This window comes from Ambystoma mexicanum, chromosome 3q (assembly GCF_040938575.1).
Source record: "Ambystoma mexicanum isolate Mex_15411 chromosome 3q, UKY_AmexF1_1, whole genome shotgun sequence".
Classification (NCBI taxonomy): Eukaryota; Metazoa; Chordata; class Amphibia; order Caudata; family Ambystomatidae; genus Ambystoma; species Ambystoma mexicanum.
The window spans coordinates 873766207-873789774 of record NC_090926.1 but is presented as its reverse complement, the minus strand read 5'-3'; positions in this window follow the sequence as shown (position 1 = coordinate 873789774).

Genomic DNA, 23568 nt, shown 5'->3' with positions numbered 1-23568 from the left:
GTATGTGCTAACAACAAACCCTTGAAACATGGGAAGTTGATCCAAAACATTGATGATCTGGTCACCTCGAATGGGATGACCATCTATTGGAAGAAGATCAAGGGTCATTCCAAAGTAGAGGGACCAGACAAAACTGGAAATGACTTAGCTGATCAGCTGGCCAAAACCGGGGCCATCCAAGGGGATCTAATTGAGATTGAGTCCCTGTTGGGGGAAATCCAGGTCACTGCCATCACTAGGTCCCAGACAAATGCTCACAACGACCTCTCAATTGCACAATGGAGTAAGGAGACCCCTGATGCTGATTTGATTACTGCTCAGAAGGGGGATCCAATAATTGGTAAATTTTACCAGCACCTTGAGGACCCTGAGAACTTTCCCCTGACGGATACCGATTACATTGGGAAAGAGGACCTAAGAGTGTTGATGAAATGTCCCAAAATGTTCTGAATCCAAGACGGTTTGTTGGTAAGGAAATCCAAAGCTGGCCACGATCAGTGGGTGGTTCCTACCTCATTCCGAAGCCTGATGTTAAGTCACGCCCATGATGCGGCCACTGCCGGTCATAGGGGGTTTCACACAACATTGGAAATCTTAAGAGAGGTTGCATACTGGCCACACATGGGGCAGGACCTCGACCAATACTTGAAGGGGTGTCTTGTGTGTGCACAATTTCAGCCATCATCCCTCACGCACCGTGCGCCTCTCCAAAAGAGGGGGATGACACTGCCATGGTCAGATTTACAAATCGACTTTGTAGGCCCTGTGATTCGCTCGGCTAGGGGGAATAAGTACATGTTGACTGTGACATGCTTGTTTACCAAGTGGGTGGAATGTCTCCCAGCCCCAAATTGCAAGGCAGAAACTGCAGCGGCCTTGATGATTAACCACATCTTTTCCCGTTTTGGTCTACCTCAAAGGATTGAGTCAGACAGAGGTAGCCACTTCACCAGTGAAGTAATGACAAAGATGTGGGAGATACTGGGGGTCAGTTTGTGAGCATATTAAAGAAGTTTGTGGCAGATTCTGGGCCAAGTTGGGATATCCGATTACCTCTGGTCCTAATGGCCATCAGATCTACCCCTTCATCTGCAACCAAAATGTCACCATTTGAGTTGATGACTGGGCGCAAGATGGTGCTTCCGCAGCATTTGCTCTACAGGACCCAAGAGCAGACACTGATAAATGCCTCCACTACTCATGAGTATGTAGAGAATTTAAGGAAACACCTCCAACATGCTTTTGCTTATGCTCAGCGGAATCTAGAAAGATCGACTGATAGCATGAAGACCCATTATGACCTGAAAACTTCCAGGAAGGAATATCAGGTGGGAGACCGGGTCTATCTATACAACTTCCAAAGGAACCAGGCCAAGCAGCGCAAATTTTTGCCTACATGGAAGGGACCCTTTGAGATCGTCGATAAGATCTCCCCTGTGGCCTACAAGATCCGCATCCCCAAAGGTGGTTCGGCAGAGGGGGAAGACAAGTGGGTCCACATAAACCAGTTGAAATGTTGCCATCCCAGGCACACTCTGCAACAACTGGAGGAATCCTCTGGAATCCTAGCGGGTACTGTATCAGACTAATTCAGTTCCAATCATAAAACCTACCACATCTAGTCTCTAAAATATTGTGATTTACATGAAACTGTCTCTAGTGATGCTGTTTTTTTTTTCAAAATAAGAATGTAATATTTCGTTACGATGAAATGCATATGCTGCCCCACTATCTCAACAGTGGTGGAAAAAAAAAAATCGTCTATGAGTAGATATTGCCGCTCTTCCTTTATCATCCTAGGAGAGATGAAACCATGAAGGATGACCAAGAAGGACGATCCGGAGACCGGGAGCAAAGACACAACGGGCCCGGGGTACCGCCCAATCTTACCATCAGGACCGGCGAGGAGAACTGATCGATCTGACCGGATGGAGAAGAAGATGCTGAACTGTGCCATCTACAGAAGAGGAAGAAGATTATGCGGACAGACCGGTGCGTGGGTCAAAACCCTTGGGCACGCGACTCCCCATCGACCCAAACTCAAAGTGCAGTCACGTGGGGGGGCTTGTAGGGTGTCCTGACCCACGTTTAAGCTACCCTGCTACAACATTTGGTGCTGTGGGCTTAGGAAATTCAAGATGGCGGAAAACCCACATGTGCGCCGAAATCCAGGAAAGCTGCGCAGTTGTGCGCACACCAAAATGGTTACCTAACTTGCCACCCACCAGGGTAAAGAAAGGTCTTTGTTAACAAAATCCACTTTTACTGATGTCAAAAAGTTGCTGAAATCGTGACTCATTGGACCACTTTAAAGATTCAACCCTTTTTGTGGGGTTCCACATAACCATCTTACTGTAAGGAGCCCCATCAAAACAATGTTAAGCAAGGATTTACTACCATGTAAGAACCATTCCTGTTTAGAATGCATTAATCCAAGAAAATCCCAAAAATGGGTGCAGTACCAGTACTCACCACTATCCAAAAGCCGGCGTTTTAAAACCCACTGTGTGTTTTTCTGAAGGCAAGCAAAATGCCTATTTCAAACCTTGCAACATGTGCAAAATATTCACTGAACACCAGCAGACATTTGGCAGAATGGAGTTTTGTGTGCCTACAAAATCTGGGAAATGAAGAGCCCAAAAACAATGCTTATAACAAAAATGCTATGGAGTCAGCAGCTTAAGCCTAACTGCAACTGGATTTAAAACCACCAAAATCGAAAATGTTAAATTAAATGAGTGACCTATGTTTGGTGTCACATGCCTTTGTAACTGTTGAAATGTCATAGTTTTGCACTTAGAATCAGCATTCTAGCTGCATGTGTAAAATTACAAGTTATTTTAAAAGCAACAAAAAGTTAGCTGAAGGTCTGGCTTAAGGAACTTGATTTTGCCTAGCAACGGATCCCATCAGGAGTGAAACTTGAGTCACAACTATGTTCCCAGGCCAATGTTCCTTTTGCTGCCCACACGAAGGATATGCCATCTATCTGATAATTGAATTTCCTGTGCTCTGCCAGAGAGTGAACAAAGCCCTCTCCACTCAGGCAAAGGTTTTTATTACAGACGTCGTAAAAAGTGGCTTCCTCCTGGAGAAGCTGGGAGGGGCACTGCCTGTGAGAAGCAAGCTGGCTTGGCAGAAACTGGAAAGACTGGTTTCTGTACCATGTGACCTGAAAAGACACACCCCTGCAGCAAGGATATGGTTTTATAAAAAGGGGGATAATTCATAGTGCGGACATGTGAAAATTTTATAAATGATACCATAATTCTTGTGATTTTTCTGCCCACAGTTTAAGACGTGGTAGGAACCGGTGGTATGTTCAGGGGGGTTTTAGCGGAAAAGTGGATATTACTCTAAATGTGTGCATGTTAAAAATCTGAAACTTCATCAGTTAATGTCCCTACCCCCTGCACACATGTATGTAAAGTTGGGTCCATGTCGGAAATTGAAAAAGCAGTTAAAAAGTCAATTATGTACACTCTTTGAATGCAAGCTCCGAGAATGAGCAGATTTGGACATAGACATGGCTAAATTCAGCCACACCATGTATATGTAATTTCAAACAACTGTGTAACTCTGAAGTATGGATTTTGATCATATATATATTTGGGTGCACAGATGATAAGGGAGGTTGTTTCAAGAGATCATAAAATGACATCAATCTGACTCACAGTTCAGTTTGCCAATCAAGCGGAGGAATGGAAGCCTGACCAATGACGAATGAGAGGGGCAAGTCTAGTGATGCAACACACACACCCATTCTCAAGAAACAGATAAAAGCAGAGAGTCAGGACACATAGAGAGATTCAATTTCATCTGCCGCTGGAAGCCCTGCCGGAAAAATCCATACTTACCTCCATCAAACTCCAGAAAGCCAAACTAGAGACTTCAATCTATCCAGAGCAGAGACCAGACCAGAGAGAAAGCAGTGCTGTGCCTAGCAGAGACCAGACCAGAGAGAAAGCAGTGCTGTGCCTAGCCGAGACCAGACCAGGCGCTGTGAGCAGAATCCAGAAAGACCTGACCAGACTGAAGATCGTGACCAAGTCGCTTTCCTGTTCAAAATCTCTTGTGAGTACTTAGCAAAACTCAGAACACATCTCTTAGTTTAAATTCATCTAATTCAATCTATTTAACCTAAGTAGAACTGCCTCCTATCTGTCACCTGTCATTTCTAGTAAAATTTGTCATTTTGAAAAAGTGTGCGTTTAAAATTTACAAAACCAAAAACGACCTTTACTAAATTACTCATATCTCCGCAACCGTTTGGGCTAGAGACTTGCAGTAACTTTCATTTGGAAGCTGAGATCCCAGGCTTTCCTAGGACCCCAAAACGGTAGAGATAGTCCTTGCGGTTCCTTTGTAATAGCGCTCGGCGCATCCGCGAATTTTGCCGCGATTTGCAATTTCTTCACATGTAAAAAAACTGCTGCTGCCTGATTTCATTTGCCAGAAATTCGTTTAACCTGCTAACTATCCCTGCATCATTGCTAGTGTGAGCCTGGACTAATATTAACTAGATACCACTCATCCTGAACCTCTAAAAGGGAATTAAGAGCGTTTCCAGCATATTTCTCATTCATTGCTAGCACCTATCAAAGCATTTGGGCCTGTGTTTTCAAAACTCCTATCTGTGTTTTAAACTTCTGTTGTCTAAGCTTGGGGGGATTGAACTGAATTACATTGAATTGCATTTCTGAGAATTGTGTGCCTTCCATTTCCTTGCATTGCATAAAGAGGGGGGGAGTGAATAGCCAGAGAAAAGTGATTACATTGTTTGGTTGGAATCATATTGCGTATTTTCTGTACTGCATTCATTGAATATTGCATCCACCTGAGCCTACATAAAGCATCCTCTACCACATTATACTTTTGTTCCTATTTACCAGTGTGCTACCTTATCCATTTCATGTCAACTCATTAGTGATTAAAGAAGTGTGCTAGTGCCAGATTCTCCGTTGTTAATATTTACCATATCAGATTAAGTGTGATATTCAATTATTAATTTATTAAAAAGCGTGATATATATTTTAATTTATCAAATAAACCTTTTAAACTTGCAAAACAGAATTACTTCTTGGCTCAGTGGGGTCAGGGGGATTCCAAGAGAGGGGTGTTATACAAGGGTAGTCATCCAGAACGCATGAACTGGACCTAAAGATATATCAATAAGGGTTTTCATTCAGTATTCTAGACTAGGCGTTAACTTGGCTGTAGTGCTGAATTGAATCCTCTTACAGTCTGTCTTCAGTAATTTCAGAGTTCTGTGCCAAACCTTCCTGCCCAAGCTAACTAGCAAGGGTGTAGTGTCCAGGCAGTTCAGTGGTAGCCATATCATGTCCCTGAGATGGGCAGTGGCCACCAGCTGCTGTAGCAGTAGCGACTCAAGACATAACATCATCTGATAGCCATTTCATTATAAAACTAAGTTGTGCCGCCAGGTATTAACATTCCAAATTCGGGGAGCTGCACGCCGCTCTCCTTATAAGTCAGACACAGCAGTGCAAGGGCAATCCTATGATGGGATGAGCCCCATAGAAATCCCATAATCAAAGAGTCCAATAAGCCGAAGAAGGAGACATTGATATAGTAGTGGACATTGGGGAAGAAGTACAAGAATCTAGGTTGGACAATAATTTTTATAATCGCTACTCTACCCAACACTGAGAGTGGGAGCCTAGACCAAAAGGACATTGACCTTCTCACCCCTTGCAGCAACCCAGCTGTGTTATGTGTGTGCATGTCTTCAGGCGTGTGCATGATGTGTACACCTAAGTATCTAAAGGAACACACTTCCCACGGGAGCCCCATTCTCATCAAAGCCTCAACGTCAACCCTGCAGAGTCCCGCCAATGGGAAAATGCAAGACTTCTCTCTATTGGAGGATAGCTCAGCGGCAACGGGCGTGCCTTGGCAACAAGACGACACGAAGCAACACAGGTTCGATCCCCGGGTCCGCACTCTGGGTGTTTAAGCGCGTTATAAATACGCAACTAAGAGAAAAAAACAATTACCAAAATACAAAACAAACAATTCCTGTAACAGCGCATCGATGCCTGCGGGCTGTGTGAGCGCTTTAAAAATGTAAATACAAATACAAATATCCCAGACAGTTTAGCAAAGTTGTCCAATACTACCAACACCATTGGCAAATTGTGTTGCGGCTCCCCTATATGCATCAGGACGTCGTCGGCTTACAACAATATTAAGTGTCTAATGCAACCAACCTAAATGCCTGCCTCCAAGAATTCTTGGCATAAGTAGACCACTTAAGGCTCTAGGGCCAATATGTACAACATTGGTGATAGCGGGCGTCCCTGGCGCATTCTCCTTTGAATGTCCCACGCCGCAGACACCTGCCTCCCAGCTTTAACTCTGGCAGTCGGCGATGTATACAGGATCATCACCTATCTTATAAACTGTTCCCTGAACCCAAATCCCTGCAGTACTATAAATAGCCATTCCCAATAAAGTGAATCGAAAGCTTTTATTGCGCCTAGCGATACCACCACACACTGTTCAGGGCAGTCATTGGTCTGTGCAATAATGTGGTGCAGTCGGTGCAAATTGAGGGCGAGGCTTCAGCCTGGGATAAAATCTGTCTGGTTGCTATGTATCTGACCCACAATCACTCTGCGGAGCCACCCTGCCATTATAGTTGTCAGTATTTTCATGTCATAATTGAGCATGGCCGGGGGCCGGTATGATCTGCATCTATCCATGGGTTTCCCTGGCTTAGGTACCGGGACCACCAGGGTTCCCTGCATGCTTGCCGGGCGTGCACCTTTAGTGTAGGCTTCCTCAAAGGCCTTGAGCAACACTGGGTCCAGTGTCAAATTATACATTTTCTAAAATTCAGGTGGAAGTCCATCAATTCCCGGTGTTATACTTGTAGTGAGTGATGCGATCGCATCACGCACTTCTTCTACAGTGATGGGCTGGTCCAAAGTGGCCTGTTGTGCGATCTCTAGATTGGGGAGCGCCATAAGTGAGATGGCATCCATCAAATCTTCTGGGGGAACCTGCTTTGTATGACTGTATAGTTGGGAGTTCACTTTGGCAAAAGCATTATTGATTCCAACTTGTGTCCTGCATGTGGTCCCGTCTTCCTCTATTAACGCGGTGGTTAGGTATCTGGGATGTTCCCGCCTACACAACCATGATAAAAGCCTTCCCGGTCTATCCCCCTCTGCATTCGCTCTGGTGGTTCTTACGTTATGATCAAATTTGGATAACCTTTCCCATGCCTGAAGGCAGCGGTACCAGGTTTTGGCCAACCTCTCTTCACCCGGTTGCAGTCCCACATTCTGGGCCTCCAAATCTCAGATTCCGTCCTCTTGAGTTTCCAGTTCCATCCTCAGCCTTCTTCAGATGCCCACAGCACTAGCTATTACATCTGCCCTGACCACCACCTTCAGGGCTTCCCACACTAATACCTCACTCCTTTATACTGCCCACATTGTGTTCTAAAAACTCAGCCAGTGTCGTCTGCAACTTGCCCCTAAAAATATTGTCAGTCAAGACATCTGCTGGCATATGCCACATTGGGATGGGGGGCTGCAGGACCCTTAGATTCCAAGCAACCACCAGAGGGGAGTGGTCTGATATTGTTCGACCCAGATATTCTGCCCCACATATGTCAGCCATCTGACATCACCCAACAAAGAATTTATCAATCCTGGTGTGTGGTGAAGAATAAAAGGAGTAACCCCTACCCTCAGGATTCAGCTCTCTCCACACATCTGCTTAATCCAGGTTGTTCATCGTCACATTGAGTACGGCAGACGCAGACGCAGACGATGGACCACTTGTCAAGCACAGGATCCCTAGCACAATTAAAATCACCTCCCCATATGAAGAAGCACTCCTTGTGGCGTGGCCCCTTTAAGGGCAAGCACGCGACGGAGTGACGTTCACTCCGTCGCGTGCCATATAAATAAAGGGGCGTCGCCCGGCGGCGGCAGCAGAGCCACCGGGGAGCCCACACGAACAGCATCGGTCTCCGTGTGTCTCTGTGTGCACGGGGGTGTGGGGGCTCACGGGGGCGGCGGGATCGCCCGCTAACAATGGCAACGAAGTCGGATCGATCCCTGGGACAGGTGGCAACGTTTTCGAGATGCGCAGATGATCGCGTGTGAGCGCATCCGTGAATGTTGGCCGCGGAGAGGGGAGAGACACGCGTGGCCGGCGGCCATTTTGACTACAAGGCCTCGGAAACTCACGGCTTCATAACGAAGCATCTGTGAGAGATCCGGACCCAATTTTTGGAGATTCCAGTGGCGGACAGTCACTGCTTGCAACACGTGCTGGTGGAAATGCAAGTCATTTGCATTTTCACTGTTTTTCATCGAGTTTAAGGGTGGAGCTACCTGGAGGCCTACTGGATGCACACTGGGGCCTACCCTGCTCGATTTTTGGATTCTTCAATCCTACACCGGCTGAAGTCTGGAACCTGGTGGTCCTACATTTGCCTGGAAAACCCTCGAACCTGGACATCATCTGAATCACCTGAGGGGCTGGGATCCTCATCAAGGTACTGGTTGTGTTTGGTGTCCAAGTTGCGGCCCCATCACGGGGTGCCTGTGCGCTTTACACCATGGATCAAGGTGCAGCGGCCGCCGTGGCCCAACAGCAGGCTGCTGCTCCAGCCCAACCCCCGCCTGCCCTTCCACCAAGACCATTGCAGAGACCTCCCGGTACCCTACAGCCAATGCCAGAGTTTGATGTCTCGGGCACGCCATCAAGCCTGGGACAGAGGTGGAAGATGTGGATGGACAGGCTGGAAATGTACTTCAGGGCCACGATGGAGACGAGTGAAGACAGTAAGTTGGCCACTCTCCTGTATTCTGCAGGCCCTGCTGTGCACGAGATCTTCTTGTCCTTGCAACCAGCGGATGGGTCTTTTGATGCCGCCAAAACTGCGCTCCACAATCACTTCCTGCCCATGGCCAATGTGGATTACGAACGGTTCCTAATGGGCAACACCAGACAGAAAGATGACGAGACTTTGGATGTGTTTTATGGGCGGCTGCGCAGGCTGGCGGCACCTTGTGCTTGGAATGACCCTGATGATATGATTCGCAACCACCTCATTCAAGGCTGTTCCTCTGGTAAGCTGAGGCGTCAAATCCTGCGCGAGCCTGGTATAACACTACCCCGCATCCTAGAACTGGGGAGGTGCCACGAGGTGTCGGAGCTGCGGGCATCAAGGATGGAAGCGGGTGTGCGCCCTGGTAGGGTGGAAGAGGTATGCGCAGTCGGAAGAGGTCGCGGATCAAGACGCCCCATGAATACTCAAAGTCCACGGCCCCAAGTGGCGCAGTCCTCGTGCCTAAAATGTGGATATGACCTCCCGCACCCAGCAGACTGTCCAGCAGCGGGAGTGAAGTGTGGACGATGTGGGGGCACAGACCTCTTGTGCAGATCGACGGTCCCGAAAATGGTCCCCAGGGGACCTGTCCGGGCTGGCTCTTTCCGCCCCCAGAGAACATCCAACGTTGCCCAGGTGGACCAGGCCGACGATGGCCCCCCTCAAGAAGGTGAGGAGGAAGAAGAAGAAGATGAAGAGAATGTTTTCTTCGTGTCATGCGTAAGAATGCTGAAATCGCACTCCAAGAGACAGCCGAGATGCGACGTACTGGTCAATGGGGATTCAGTACCCATGTTGGTGGACACGGGGGCGTCTGTGAACGTGATGGCCAGGCAACACTATGATGCAATGCAGGCACCCCCACCGCTGGCGGCACCGATAGCGCGCATTTTCACATTTGGAGGCAACCATCCAATCCCACTGGATGGTGTGTTTGTGGCTGACACTCAATATGGCAACTCAGGCATTCGGGCAAGGTTTTACGTCACGCCGGTGAGCACCAACACGCTCCTCTGCTGCGCAGCTGCTGAAGCTTTGGGGATTGTGACATTCGCATACAACGTATATCTTGACGACATCCGGGAGCTCCTGGAGAAGCACACATCCCTCTTTGAAGGCATTGGACAGTTAGTGGGGGAACCAGTCCGCTTGCACATTGATGAGTCCATACAACCGGTGGCTCTGAAGCACCGGCGCATACCGTTTCACCTCAGGGATCTGGTAGACCAGGAATTGGACAACCTTGTTCAGCTGGACATAATTGAGAAGGTGGAAGGCCCCACTCCTTGGGTCTCACCCATTGTCGTCGCACGGAAGCCCAAACAACCAGATGCAGTAAGGATTTGTGTCGACATGCGCCTGCCCAACAAGGCGATCAAAAGAGAGAGACACCTAACCCCCACCATGGACGACATCATTGCAGAATTACAGGGGGCGAGATTCTTCTCCAAGCTGGACTTGAGGGCAGGATATCATCAGGTGGTTCTGCACCCTGAGTCCCGATACATCACCACCTTCACCACCCATCGGGGCCTGTATCGGTATAAGAGGCTGAGGTTTGGAGTGTCCTCTGCAGCGGAAGTTTTTCAAAACATCATAAGAGGGGCATTAGCAGATCTGGATGGGGTCATCAACATCAGTGACGACATCTTAGTACACTCCAAGTCAGAGGCAGAACACATGGCCCGCCTTGCAAAGACATTTGAGCGCCTCCGTCTCTTGGGACTCACCTTACACAAAGAGAAATGCGAATTCCTCAGGACAACAATCGAGTTCTTTGGGTTCGTGTTTAAAGCGGATGGGGTGTCACCCGACCCCCGTAAGGTGAAGGACATTAGAGAGGCCCGCCCACCTGAAAACGTCGCTGAGGTGAGGAGCTTTTTGGGCATGGTCACTTATTGTGGCCGCTTCATCAGGAATCTAGCGTCCCGCTCTGAGCCTCTAAGATCTTTAACCAAGAAAGACTCCGTGTGGCAGTGGGGGCCCCTCGAGCAGGCGGCATTTGATGACATCCGGGGTGCCCTAGCGGCAGAAGACACCATGGCGTTCTTTGACCCTAGCCTGCAGACGGAAATAGTCGTGGACGCCAGTCCCTATGGTCTGGGGGCGGTCCTCACTCAAGTGGGGCGCGAGCAGGAAGTTCGGCCAATAGCCTATGCGAGCAAGGCACTCTCGGACACTGAACAACGCTACTCACAAATCGAGAGGGAGGCCCTGGCGGTGTTGTGGGGTTGCAGGCATTTTCGCCTATACATTCTAGGGCGTCCTGTGACTGTCATCACTGACCACAAACCACTGCTACCCATCATGGCAGGCTCCTCCTCCAGACCACCAGTAAGGATAGAGCGCTGGATGCTTGCCCTGCTTGAATACGGCGTGTCGCTGGTGTATCGGCCTGGTGTAAGCAACGCTGCAGACTATCTGTCACGTCACCCATGTGGGGATGCCTGGGCGTCTGTGTCCGCGGAGGAGGCTGATGAACACGTTCGTCTCGTCGTTGAGTCTGCCACCCCCAACTCCATGCAGGTGGAGGAGCTGGAGCTGGCGTCGAATGATGACGAGTGCTTCGCCATTCTAAGACTGGCCATGCAACAAGGTGCGTGGAAGACGGTGCTTGAAGCGCTTGACCGTCGAACATGCGAAGCCAGGGTGGCACTGGAACAACTCTGGAAGGTGCGGGAAGAACTTGCATTCTCGGAATCGGGACTCCTGCTGAGAGGCGACAGAATAGTGGTGCCACAGACGAAGATCCCACAGATAATCGCTCTCGCCCACCAGGGCCATCAAGGGGCGCCCAAAACAAAGGCTCGGCTTCGCCAGAAGGTGTGGTTCCCGGAGCTAGAGCGGAGGGTAGAAGAGTTTGTGGCCTCGTGTCGGTGGTGTCAGGCCGCATCCCCAGCCCAGCGGGACCCATCCATTGAGACAATGCCTAGGGGAACCAAGCCATGGGAAGTAGTGCATGCTGACTTCGGCTCTACATCTAGAGGGACGCACTTCCTAGTGATGGTCGACGAGTGGTCGCGATACCCGGAGGTGGAATTTGTGGAGTCGCTGGCGTTTGGTGACGTGGTGATCGCCGTGGAAAAGATCTTCGCCACCCATGGCCTTCCATCGGTTGTGTGCACTGACAATGGCGCACCGTATCAGGGTGAGAGCTTTGCTGAACTCTTAAAGAACTATGGCATTCAGCACAGGAAGGTCACACCCCTCTGGCCCAGGGCAAACGGGGAGGCCGAGCGCATGATGCGCACCCTTAACAAGGTGTTCCGGATCGCCCAAGGCAAGGGTGAATGTCTGCAGAGGGCCCTGTATGTATTCCTACGGGGATACAGAACCACTCCCCATTCATCGACGGGAGTAGCACCGGCGGAGGCCCTCTTCCAGAGGTGCCCTCGGGATGTCGTACCTGAGGTAGGGGCCCGAGAGCCCGCCATCATTGACAATGAGCAGGTGGAGGAAGATCGGCTGGCAAGAACTCGGGCGGAGAACATGAGAAGAGGTCTGAAGCCACCCAACATTGCCCCAGGGGATAAGGTATTAGTGAGGAACCGTCATCCGCAGGGCAAGCTCTCCCTCACATACGAGCCCGCCCCCCTGGATGTTGTAGCGGTGAAGGGGTCTATGGTGACTGCATCAGATGGGACATCGTCGGTGACCAGAAATGCCAGTTTCTTTAGGAGACTGGGTGACCCGGGAGCGAATCGAGTAGAGGCTGGCGAAGAACTACCCGACGATAGTGGAGGAGATGTCCCCACCATGGACTCGCCTGTTCGCGGAAGAACCGACTCAAGTACTCCGGTAAGGGACAGTGGCAGGAGGTACCCCCTGAGAACAGGGCGTGGGAAACCTGCCCACCTGAGTGACTATGTGACGGACTGATCTGGGGTCATGTTGGCGATGGGTCGCCGGACTGTGTGAAGGCACCGCTGGGGATCCAGGGTGGTTGCCAATAAATGGGGGATTCCTAATGTGTGTGCTGTAAAGTAGTGATTAGTCAGTTTTGTGTGCTGTAGAACGTAGAACAATTGTATCCTCCTTTGTGTTTGTTGTTATGGAAAAGGAGGAGTGTGGCGTGGCCCCTTTAAGGGCAAGCACGCGACGGAGTGACGTTCACTCCGTCGCGTGCCATATAAATAAAGGGGCGTCACCCGGCGGCAGCAGAGCCACCGGGGAGCCCACACGAACAGCATCGGTCTCCGTGTGTCTCTGTGTGCACGGGGGTGTGGGGGCTCACGGGGGCGGTGGGATCGCCCGCTAACACTCCTGGTGATGCAAAACCCGAGCACAGAGTATATGGATGTGGATGTGGATGGAATGCCGTGGTACAGGAAATAAGAATCAACTATACACACCTCAATATGGTCAATGTAACCCGCAGTATGAGGTACCTCCCTTCCTTATCTGTCTCCATCTCCAGCAGTTGGAATGGCAAAGTATCATTTATTCACATGAACACCCCTCTAGCATATTTAGAGTATGTCGCCCCATACCCTTTTCCCCCCAGCGCTCTCGGACCCTCTCCAGTTCCTCAGTAGCCAGGTGGGTTTCTTGGAGCAAGGCAATGGATATCTTCTTTTGTGTCAGGAAAGATTTCACTCTATTCCTACATATGTACGTGCCCAGCCCAGGCACATGCCAGGTCAGTACTTTAATGGGGGTCATAGTTCAGGTGTCTGCAAACCAGCCTGTGCACGAAATCATCAACACCCACCGACCCTTTCATGGTAGACCCAAGATCATGCATCTGCCTTCGATACCCCCTCACGCAGCTCCCACCCGACCAGTGAAACCTTACAAGCAGCATGCAAACCAAAATGCGTTGAAGAAATAAAACCAATAACACAGCAAACCAAACAATATTAACTCGCCCAGCTCCTGCACGGTGTGTACAGCGCTCAGACGTACCAGTACTACTAGGGCCTGTCCAGGCCGTCATATGTTGGCTAATGGGAACCAGCAACAGGCCAGCCACCAACCTATGCGTGGGGCGCTCCAACAAGGCCAGTGGTGGGTGATCAAACATTGCCCCTATCGTATGCAAAAGCTGTTTGTTCAGGCGGACATAAACTTCGCTCATCACACACAGCACAACAAGAGTCATATAATCAAATCTAACTGGTGCGCCATTCTAGGGGGTGACCATCAGGACGTAGACGTGAACCCCCCACCCAGCAGTTCCTCACATACTTCTCTACTTCAGCTAATGTTGCATGGGGTGCCAGGGTGTCGCAACATCCCAACTCTTGTGCCCCATCTCTATAATGGCGCCTGCCGGGTCAAGTGCTAGGATCTTCCCTGCTAGCCAGGTTGTTGTGTTCCAGCCACATGTTAGCAGCTGCAGGGGTATCAATGAAGTGTGCCCAGCCCTTGTAAATAATTTTGAGCTTGGCAGGGTATATGAGCATGTATTTGATATTTAAATACCTGAGCCTTGCCTTAACCAGCACAAAGGAGTTCCTGGCCCTCTGGACGCAGGTGTGTAGTCTGGGTAGATGGCAATTTTATAGATCTCTCTGGATCTCACCACCTTCCCTGGAGTGTTTCAGTATTACCTCTCTATCTCGGAAGTTCATAATCTTTGCAATGACAGGCCTGGGATGGGATCCCGGTGGGGGCCTCTTCTGCAATGAGTGGTGAGCACTCTCAACCGCAAAACCCTCCAATAGGTTCCCAGGCCCTTTTTCCTGCAGTAATAAGTTCTCAACCTACTGAGTGGGGTCTGAGCCCGAACAGCCTTACATTGTTTCGTTACGCACTCCCTTCGGCATCTTCAGCCCGCAGCTCCAAGGTGGTGTTTCTTCTCTCCAGATCCCGGACCCGAGTTTCCAGGTCCTTTGTAGAGTCCCTCATTTCCTTCAGCTCCATTTCAGCCGTCGTGACTCTTTCAGCTACTTGTTGAACGTCCTGTCGTAGCAACTGAACGTCCACCTTGACCTCATCTATTTTCATCTCCAATGAGGATCTCAGCGCAGCTATTGCGGCCAGTAGCAGATCTTCCTGGGAGCCTGTTCCAAGAACACTCGTCTCTGTTTGCATCACAGGCGCACTCTGTGCAAGTTTGCGGGGCTTACCCGTCTTAGCAAATGAGTCCATAATTGTAATTTTACCCTTACCCTTTGTCTGGGACATTATTCCAGGTGAGGGAGAAAGCAGATGTGAATTTGGGTCCCAGAGGAGATCCAGGTGCCCAGCAAGCAGCAGTAAGTGGATCAGTGCTCAAGATAGCGTTGTGGAATCGTTGTTTACCTGTGCTTTGATATACCTGATCCGCTATCGGCACACAACACCCAAGGATCTCGGCAACGACCAGACAGGAGGGGGCACCCAGTGCAGTCTGCGACCCCCGTGAGGTCTGTTTTGTGCACTCCTGCTGACCAAACAATGTAAGCACAGCAGCCAAGAATGACTAGTCACACAGGAGTATTGTGTCTTGGCCAGCGCTGTTAGTGGTCTACCCTCTCAGAATCCAAGACCCAGAGTCAGGTGGTATCTTACTCAGTAGCGTATCTGCCGAGTGCTTGCCTCTTCATATTACAGCATTCCTATCCACCTTTCATGCAATGTAATGCGGGTAGGCATCAGCAGGGTTTAGAAAAACTATGGCTATCGCCGGTCCGCTGTTTAGTACAGCTGTGGGTGGATGCACGTCTCAATATCCAGTGAGCTATGTGAGTTAATTACCCAGACTCTCACACCCAAAGGTTCCTGAGACTACCAGACCGATAGTAATGCAGCCTTTCCACCAGATCCACCTCTCGTACTGCGCATCCTCCATCCCAGTTATTTGCAGGAGGAGTTCATGGCAATTTCACTGCGCAAGCACTTCTGTGATTCACCTGCCTGCCCTGTCCTCAGCACCAGCAACTGCCTCCACCAGCAACCAGACCACAGCCACCGGTACATGCACGTTGTGTTCCTTAGGTATGCAGAGTCAGTGCCATTGAAGCCAAACGCTCAACAAACATGCCTCTGAGGGGCCCAGGCTTCCCACCGAGGAGGAAGCAAGTGTTGAAAGTGATCCAAATCCCTCACCCACCTCTCGTGTCTCTGGTGTAGCGCAAATGTGCAGGGTCAGCACTGCTCATCTGTAACACAGTCTATGCCCGCTGCCGCCTGGGTCCCCTCACATGTCCTCAGCAAGCCCCACACCAAGCAGGTGGGATGTCTGTTGCACCACTTGGCACCAGATGCCCTCAGTCCGAGCACAGCAGTGATGTGGCGTGCGATGGGTCTCCCGGTGGAGCACTGGTGGACTGCTGCTGCCTCCAAACACAGCAGAACAGCTTGCGTCGAGTGGGAATAGGCTCACATGGAGCAAGGTACCAATTTGCCTGCTGCACAGTGCAGCAATATCAGTATGGACCCCATGTCTTGCAGTACTGCAAGACATCAAACATAGAGCGGGCTCTCCTCGGTCACACGCCCCTCAGATCGCCTCTCCAGGTCTCTGCATCCAGCAATCGGGCCGCCGCTCTGCTCCGGGCACCCCTATCAATCAGGTCCCCCCAGACAGCGAGCACAGGATCAGCTGTCCTTCCTCACCGCCATCCAGATCAGTCGTCTGCAAACGTCGGTCTCCACAGCGCACCAGTGCAGGTCCAGCCCACAGTGCAGTTTGGCTTCCCAGCAGGCGCCGACCACTACTTCCACAGTCCCCTAAGCACCACAGTGCAGTTCCAGCATATAGCGTAATCCAGCACCCAGGCCCCAGCAAATATCCAGGAGGCGACCCGAGCAGCTCCCAGCAAAGTTCGCTCAACCAAGATTAACCCAGTACAGGCGACGGCAGGAGTGGTATCCCAGCACGGCCGCGTCACCGTCCCTCCTCCTCTTCTTCACCGCATCACAGCCGCAACCGGCAACTTTTCAACATCAAGGTTGAGTTTCCACAAGCACATATTCTGACCGGGCATTCCGATTTACACCAAAACAATGACTCATAGCAGGGCGATGGTGTCCCCTTTTAATTAATATTCTTGTGTGTGGCTGCAATCTTCTGAAGCCGCGGAACCATAGGATCTATGCAGGATCACAATGGGAGCTCTGTGGATTCACAGCCTCACCACATGGGCTCAGAATAAGCCCCTGGGATTTAAGGTCTTGTTATGCTTGAGCTAAAACATGGCGCTGGTGCGCAGTGTATTCTGGGAGCACTCAGAGCCATAATGGATATTTACTTCAGGCCGCAGTGAAAAGCTGTACTAATTTTGCTGAGAGCTGGATTTACTTTGCTGAAGAAAACATGCTTTCCAAACCTGGTATGCAGTCAAGGACATTCTGCTGGGAAATCTGGCTTTGTTATGTCTTGCTATGAGTTATGGGACTGTTTTCCGTGGCGTTTGTTTTTAGAGGAGGGAAGCACTTTGCTCCTTGAGGTTACTGTCGGTTGACCCACCAATGCGCAAGTGCGTTACCAGAAGGTTCGAGAAATTACCACCCCTTTTTGAGGAGTGCATATATGCGGAACCCCTCAACAGTCAGACGGAACCTCAGTCGGAGGGGGGACGCTTCCGTCCGGCATACCTGTGGGCTTTTATCAGGGTCTTCCAGCCGCTTCTGGCGAGATGAGGGATTCAGTTACGCCCACGGTGATGTATTTTCTTTTGAACTCTGTTTTTTTTCTGTGATTTATTTCTGTGTTATCACTTGTTGTTTCCAAGCTTTGAATAAATATCCGTATAAGTGCTCATTATTTTCTAAGAATGCGTGTGGTTGTAAGTCATTGCGTCATCTACCTGCGTTTAAAGTATTGGCTCTGCAATTGCATTGGTGATTAATGACTGTCCGTGCACTCTGGGCGAGCAATACAGGTCTATGTTGGGTTTTATAAGTTCTGAATTTTCCCAATCCCATATTGGAGAGTTTTGGTAGTAATTGTTTGCCTGGCAAGAACTCTGGGGTAGAAAATCCCCATAAGGAGGTGGAGTTTCCTATAAAAGAGTAGAGGATGTGGGCAAGTCCCTCCCTAGAATGACTTCTTCGGGAAGTCCTGGAATGATGGCTGATGGCACCTCACATGATTCACACAGATTTCAATGTGTACAGGTATTTTAGGGTAAACTTCATTGTCTCCATGTACACATGTAACTCTGACTAGGGCTGAATTATCTAGGACTTTTATTGAAACCAAATTGGCTCGCATAGCTGTTTGTTTACTCCTTGAGTAAATTAAAGCCCGTACCTGCTTCCCGTTTATCAAAGCCTTTTCATAGGTAAAATCGGTAGGAGTTTGACATAATCAGATGCTAAAGGTCTCTAGCTCTTCCTCAGGTTTTTCCCACTCTTCGCCCTTTAGACACCCTATTTCCATGGGTTCATCTTTTATATTCTTTGGACAGTGTATAGCCAAGTGCCCTGTTTCTCTACAAGAGAAACAGACTGGAGGAGGTTGTTTGCCCCTTTCACATCCTCTCTTCTACCTTCATCTTTGATTTTTGAGTCTGTCTTCCTGATCTCCACTCTCTCTCGTGTCAAGCCTTCTTTATTTTGGAACAACCCCCCTGGTTTATCTATTCCCTGAGTTGGAGGTCGGTGGATAGGTTTATGATCCTTCCGTTTCTCCCAACGATAGACCAAGTGGAAATGTTTAGCTGCATCAGAATGGTTTTGTGCAGTTGCTATAGCTATGGCTAGGGTAGGTCGATTTAGCTGCAGAACGGCTTTCTGCAACAAAAAAAAAGGGGGGGTAAGGAATTAGTGAATTGTTCCAGGGTGATCATTTCTGTCAATTCTTCAAAGGATTTGTCACTAATCCAGAGGGCCACTGTGTTTTTGACAGGTTCATCCATTTCTAAGTTTTTTTTTTTCCTGGGTTCAATCAAATGGCCCTCAATTTCTGCCGATAAAAATTGCAGGTTTGGCTCACTCTTAAGCAGCCCTTCTTTGATGGGTGGAAAGGTGGCTCCCTGGGCAAGATTTAGTAGCTGATAGGTGGTTTGTAAATCGCCATTCAATAGAGCGGCGAAATAGCCATTTTAAGGTTCTCTTCCCATCCTAGTTGTTCAGATAGGATATGTTTTCCTAAACTTTGAATGCATAAATCTTCACCTTAAAGATAGGGTTGTAGCACCCCTTGTGGTAGTAAGGGTCTTGCTTGCAGTTCAATCAGCTTAGCAAAATTTTCCTGAAGTCTAATCTCAGCCTGCATCTGATGGGCTGCTAGCTGGGCGATGACATTGTCTAAATCGGCCATTTCTTCCGGTGGTGTAAGGGTCCCTTCGGTAGATGGTTCGGAATCAGAAAGGAAGCAAGTTTCAATTCCGTCGGATAAGGTTTCAAAATCGTCCGACTCTTCTGACTCCGAGTTTGTTAAAGTAATGGGCTGTGGTGGATTGATCCCTGAGCACGATGGTCCCGCATTAGATGACTGGGAAACAAGGTTTGAAAGGTGGTGGATTCAGGGCACTGGGTGTTACGCTCACCTGGTATCCACGGGAACGCCACCCAGCCCTGGTTGGATGATTTGCACTCTCGAACCCTCTCCCGGTCCCTTGGTAAGGCCTCTGGTTAAAGAGGGGTCTGCAATATAGGAGAGCTGGATTCAATACCAGATTGTCTTTATGTGTTCCCACCTCCCTTGGCCTCAACTCCCCACCCCCCTTGGGCCTTCTCCTCACCTTAATATTGTAAAAGGTGGATTCTCTGTCCTGCTCCTCATGGTAGGGGTGCGTAGATGTGGGGGGGCGAGCAGCAACCAAGTTACTTCACTGGTGCAAGCCCCCTGTGGGAATCCAGGCCTGCTGCAACTCGGTAGGTTTGCTGCTTTACAGTCTTTATATGCAGTTCTTATGTTCCTCTTAGTTCGAATAATAATGTCTTGCTTCTTTCGTTTTAGGTATGGAAAGGTATTTTGGTGTTGTCATGGAGTTTGAAGATGAGCATGGGCCGGTAGGCGAAAGCACGGTGTGCGCGATGCTGTCCGGTGAGTAATGCGCGATGCGCAGCGCTGTTACACCTTTTATATTGCTAACCTGTGTCTTTTCTCTCCTTTCAGGTTGCGATGTTCCTCACCGAGCGCCGTGATGTTCCAGCGATGATACTGACCAGGAGATGACTACCCAGGTAAGAATTGTGTGGCTTTCTTCGTTCGGGACGAAACGTGAGTAAACCCTTACTAATGCTGTCTTTCTATCTCCTCTTTCCAGGTTATGGTATTCCAGGATGCATGCGGTGCCGGATGATGGAGTTCGCACCTTCAGGTGAGTGAACTGAAGTCGGCGATGGATTGAATACAGGATACCTAGTAAGTTTTGTAGTGTTCTTTCTCTCTCTGCAGGTCCTTGGTTTCAGGTAAGATGGCATCAAAGAACTGGACACGGTGAGCGTTATGCTGCCCACAGCAGAATAACGCAAAACATGTTCTGCTGTTTGGGTGCGGTTTAAATTGTCTCATGTAAAGTAGTCCAGGTAAAGTAGTCCCAGGCCCGCCACACCCAAAAGACTAGACCGCATAGCTCAGTTCCTTGAATGTGTGGAGGCTATGTGTTCCTCCATGTTGGCTGAACCCCCCCAAGTTAAATAGTCCGAAGTAAATAGTCCCATTCTAATATTGGTCTTCATGATGGCTATAAGCCTGGCGCCAATGGTGCCAGGACTGACTCCAAGAGAGTCTTGGATGAGGTTTTAAGGCCTTTGACCTGGCCCTAACTGGAAGGCTGACTTGCCAGTGAGGGCCAGGGGTAAGGGTCATGACACTTGGTCTGATGAAGGAAAAGACGTGTAAAACTTTTAGAATTATACAGTCCCACAGTTGTATGCGGTAATGAGAGAGAGGAAGAGTATCTAGCAATAAAGATCCTGTTGACCAGGTGGAACACCCAATTGCGAGAACACCTCTTTCAGCGTGGATACGTGGTCAGAATCAAGGAGATCAACTATCTTATTTTCCCCTTCTGGTGGTACCACAATTATTAAAACACAAGAAAGAGAAGGCTCAAGCTTTGAACCCTCCCGTCCCCTGCACACTGTTGTGTGTTGGCTAAACCAACTACTGTAAACTCAAAATGATTAATTCTGTTTGTAGGTAATAATAATAGACCAAAAGCAAATTTTGTAAAACACAAAAATGTGTATATTTTGTTTTAGCGTTACAAAAAAGGTTTTTGAAGGCAAAAACAGTCTTGAAGGCAAAAGCAGTCACACTATTCTTGCAAAAGAAGGTACAATTTGAAGAAGTGTTGCTAGTAGTCTGTTTTTCATTTGGCGACGCGTTTCGAGGTTGAAAACCCCTTCTTCTCAGGCCTAAGCAGACTATAAACAAATGTATAAGAAATAGACAAATGGTGTATAGCACATTGTATTTGTACATTCATGATAGAACAATTGTAAAGTTAACAGGTTAGAGAAAACAGTTAAATTATAGCACTATTTACAAAATATGAATAATAAACATGTTAGTGTATTTATATTCACATTAGTTTGTGTCACCTATAGTTCAAGTGAACAAAGTCAATCTTGTAATGATTGAATTTATAAACAGCCAATAGTGGCTCATCGGATGGGCCCAAGACCTGTGTGGATAGAGGTCCAAAAATCACCCCTGATCATCAAACCAAGTTGTAATGAAAGAATAACATGCAAGTGGAAAATAAATAGAATAAAATAATCTTGTTTACCTGATACTCTAAAGAAAATGATGTGAGTACAATGTCTAACACCCCAAGGAAAGGGGGTGTCAGTGCGTATATCGATATGCGGAAAGCTGCTTCCCAATAGGCGTAGTAGCGGTCAACCAAGTCAACAACATGGGCTAGCTCACTCTGAAAAATATGAAGATATAGTGGTAAACGGGTGTCAAAGGATTCTGGCATGCACCCTATAAATTAGCATAGTGAGAGATATCCTAAAGTGTCCAATAATAACTCCACATAAAGTTTAAATAAGGGGTGGCCATCATGTCCTCCAATCGGGGGGCAGTGTGGTCAATATACGGAGTAATTCTACATCTAATATGGCAAAACCCTCTGGTATACAAATCTTACATTGTAGAAATCCTTTCAGAAATGAACACTATATTTTGAAAAACGCTTGCTAATCCCGAATGGTCGTAGACGTCCGTTCAGCTAACACTGAATTTCCACAGTAGCTTCAAAACAAAGGTTCTGTAACCGAAATATAGAAATATAAATGTGGTGGAAAAGGTAAATGGGCAGGGGTAAGGAGAGAATATATTGATGAGTCAGAGTGGCTAGATAGAGTACGTACCTAAATAGTGCGGAAAGATGAAGCAGGCATGTTTGAACCAAATCCCGGTGTAAAAGCCGGGAAGGCCATGTTATAGATGCGAGGCAAGAATTCATCAGTGGATAGGCACAGTTTTCAAACAGTTCTACGGTATCCAAACTGTAAGAGGTAAGTAGAAGAATGCTATAAACAAGCATATAGAATAAAGGAGTTATTTTGTGAAACGTCCCTAACGGAGTTCTCTATCCAGTGCAGGAGCGATTGCTCTTATCTGTTGCCGTGTGATTGAGAAAGTAGTTCAAGCTCTGCGTCGAGGCATCGGCGAGCGTTACCATGGTAACACGCTTCGCCCTTATGAGCAGAGATCACGTCGTGTACGTGGACCAAGTTATCCAATCAGGGAACTTTAAATGATAGAAACTAGAGAGGGGACTAACCACGTCCCATAGGAGTAACCTGACCGCCATGTTTAAATGTAAGAACGAACGTGAATACATGTATAAGTGTACTACTGAATTTCAAAGATGAAACGCCTGGGATGGCGTTTAAAAATTGTAAAAACGAAGGTAAATACACGTATAATTGTCATACTAAATTCCAAAAGATGTAACGATTGGGGTGGCGATTCTTAAAATAGAAGCAGAGGAAAAGAAGTGGTAGATGGAAAGAAAAAAAGAGAAAAGACGTTGAGAGTAAACTCTAAAGCGATAATAAAGAAAATGAGATTGATAGTAGTGTCAAAAAGCTGGAAAACAGAGACCCTCAAAACACGGCCTGAATTCAAGTTCAACAGTCAATGGGATCAATCGGACCGTATCCACACAAGCTAATCAAAGCTCAATCACAGGTCGACATATTTAACAAGTGTACATATGGGCAAAAAAAGAAAAACATTTGTAGAAATTAACATTTTTACACTCGGTCTATGAATGTTGTTAGAATAGATGTCCAAGACAAATAATCCATTAGTCCATTAACATAATATAAATCCACCATATTCATGAAGTCTCAAAACAATATACATAGAGTCTCAAAAGATACATCTGATCTTATATTTTATACGAGAGTGTATAGGGCTTGGAGATAAATTTATATCTTACATAGAGAAATCCATAGTTGTACGTACGGTCAATTTGCCAAAACATCCATGATGCTGTACTAAAAAGTACCCAGTATAAAGAACCACAATAACGATTTAAAACCAGTGTAGTGTACACATTTCTAGTCGTAATAGGTTTATCTTATAAGAAACAATTGAGTGAGTGTTCTTCATTAAGACCCTTAGGATGTACAGTGTCCAAGGAGGTAATCCAAAAAAGTTCTCTCCTAAGGAGCATGGAATGATAATCACCACCTCTTTGTTTTTTTTTTTTACAACTTCAAGGATTTGAAATCTAATCTGAGCAATGGTATGGTGCTCCGAATTGAAGTGTCTTGCCACTGGTGATCGTAGACTATTGCATCTTATGTTTGATTTATGTTCTGACCACCGTTCCTTGGCTGGTCTCGCTGCT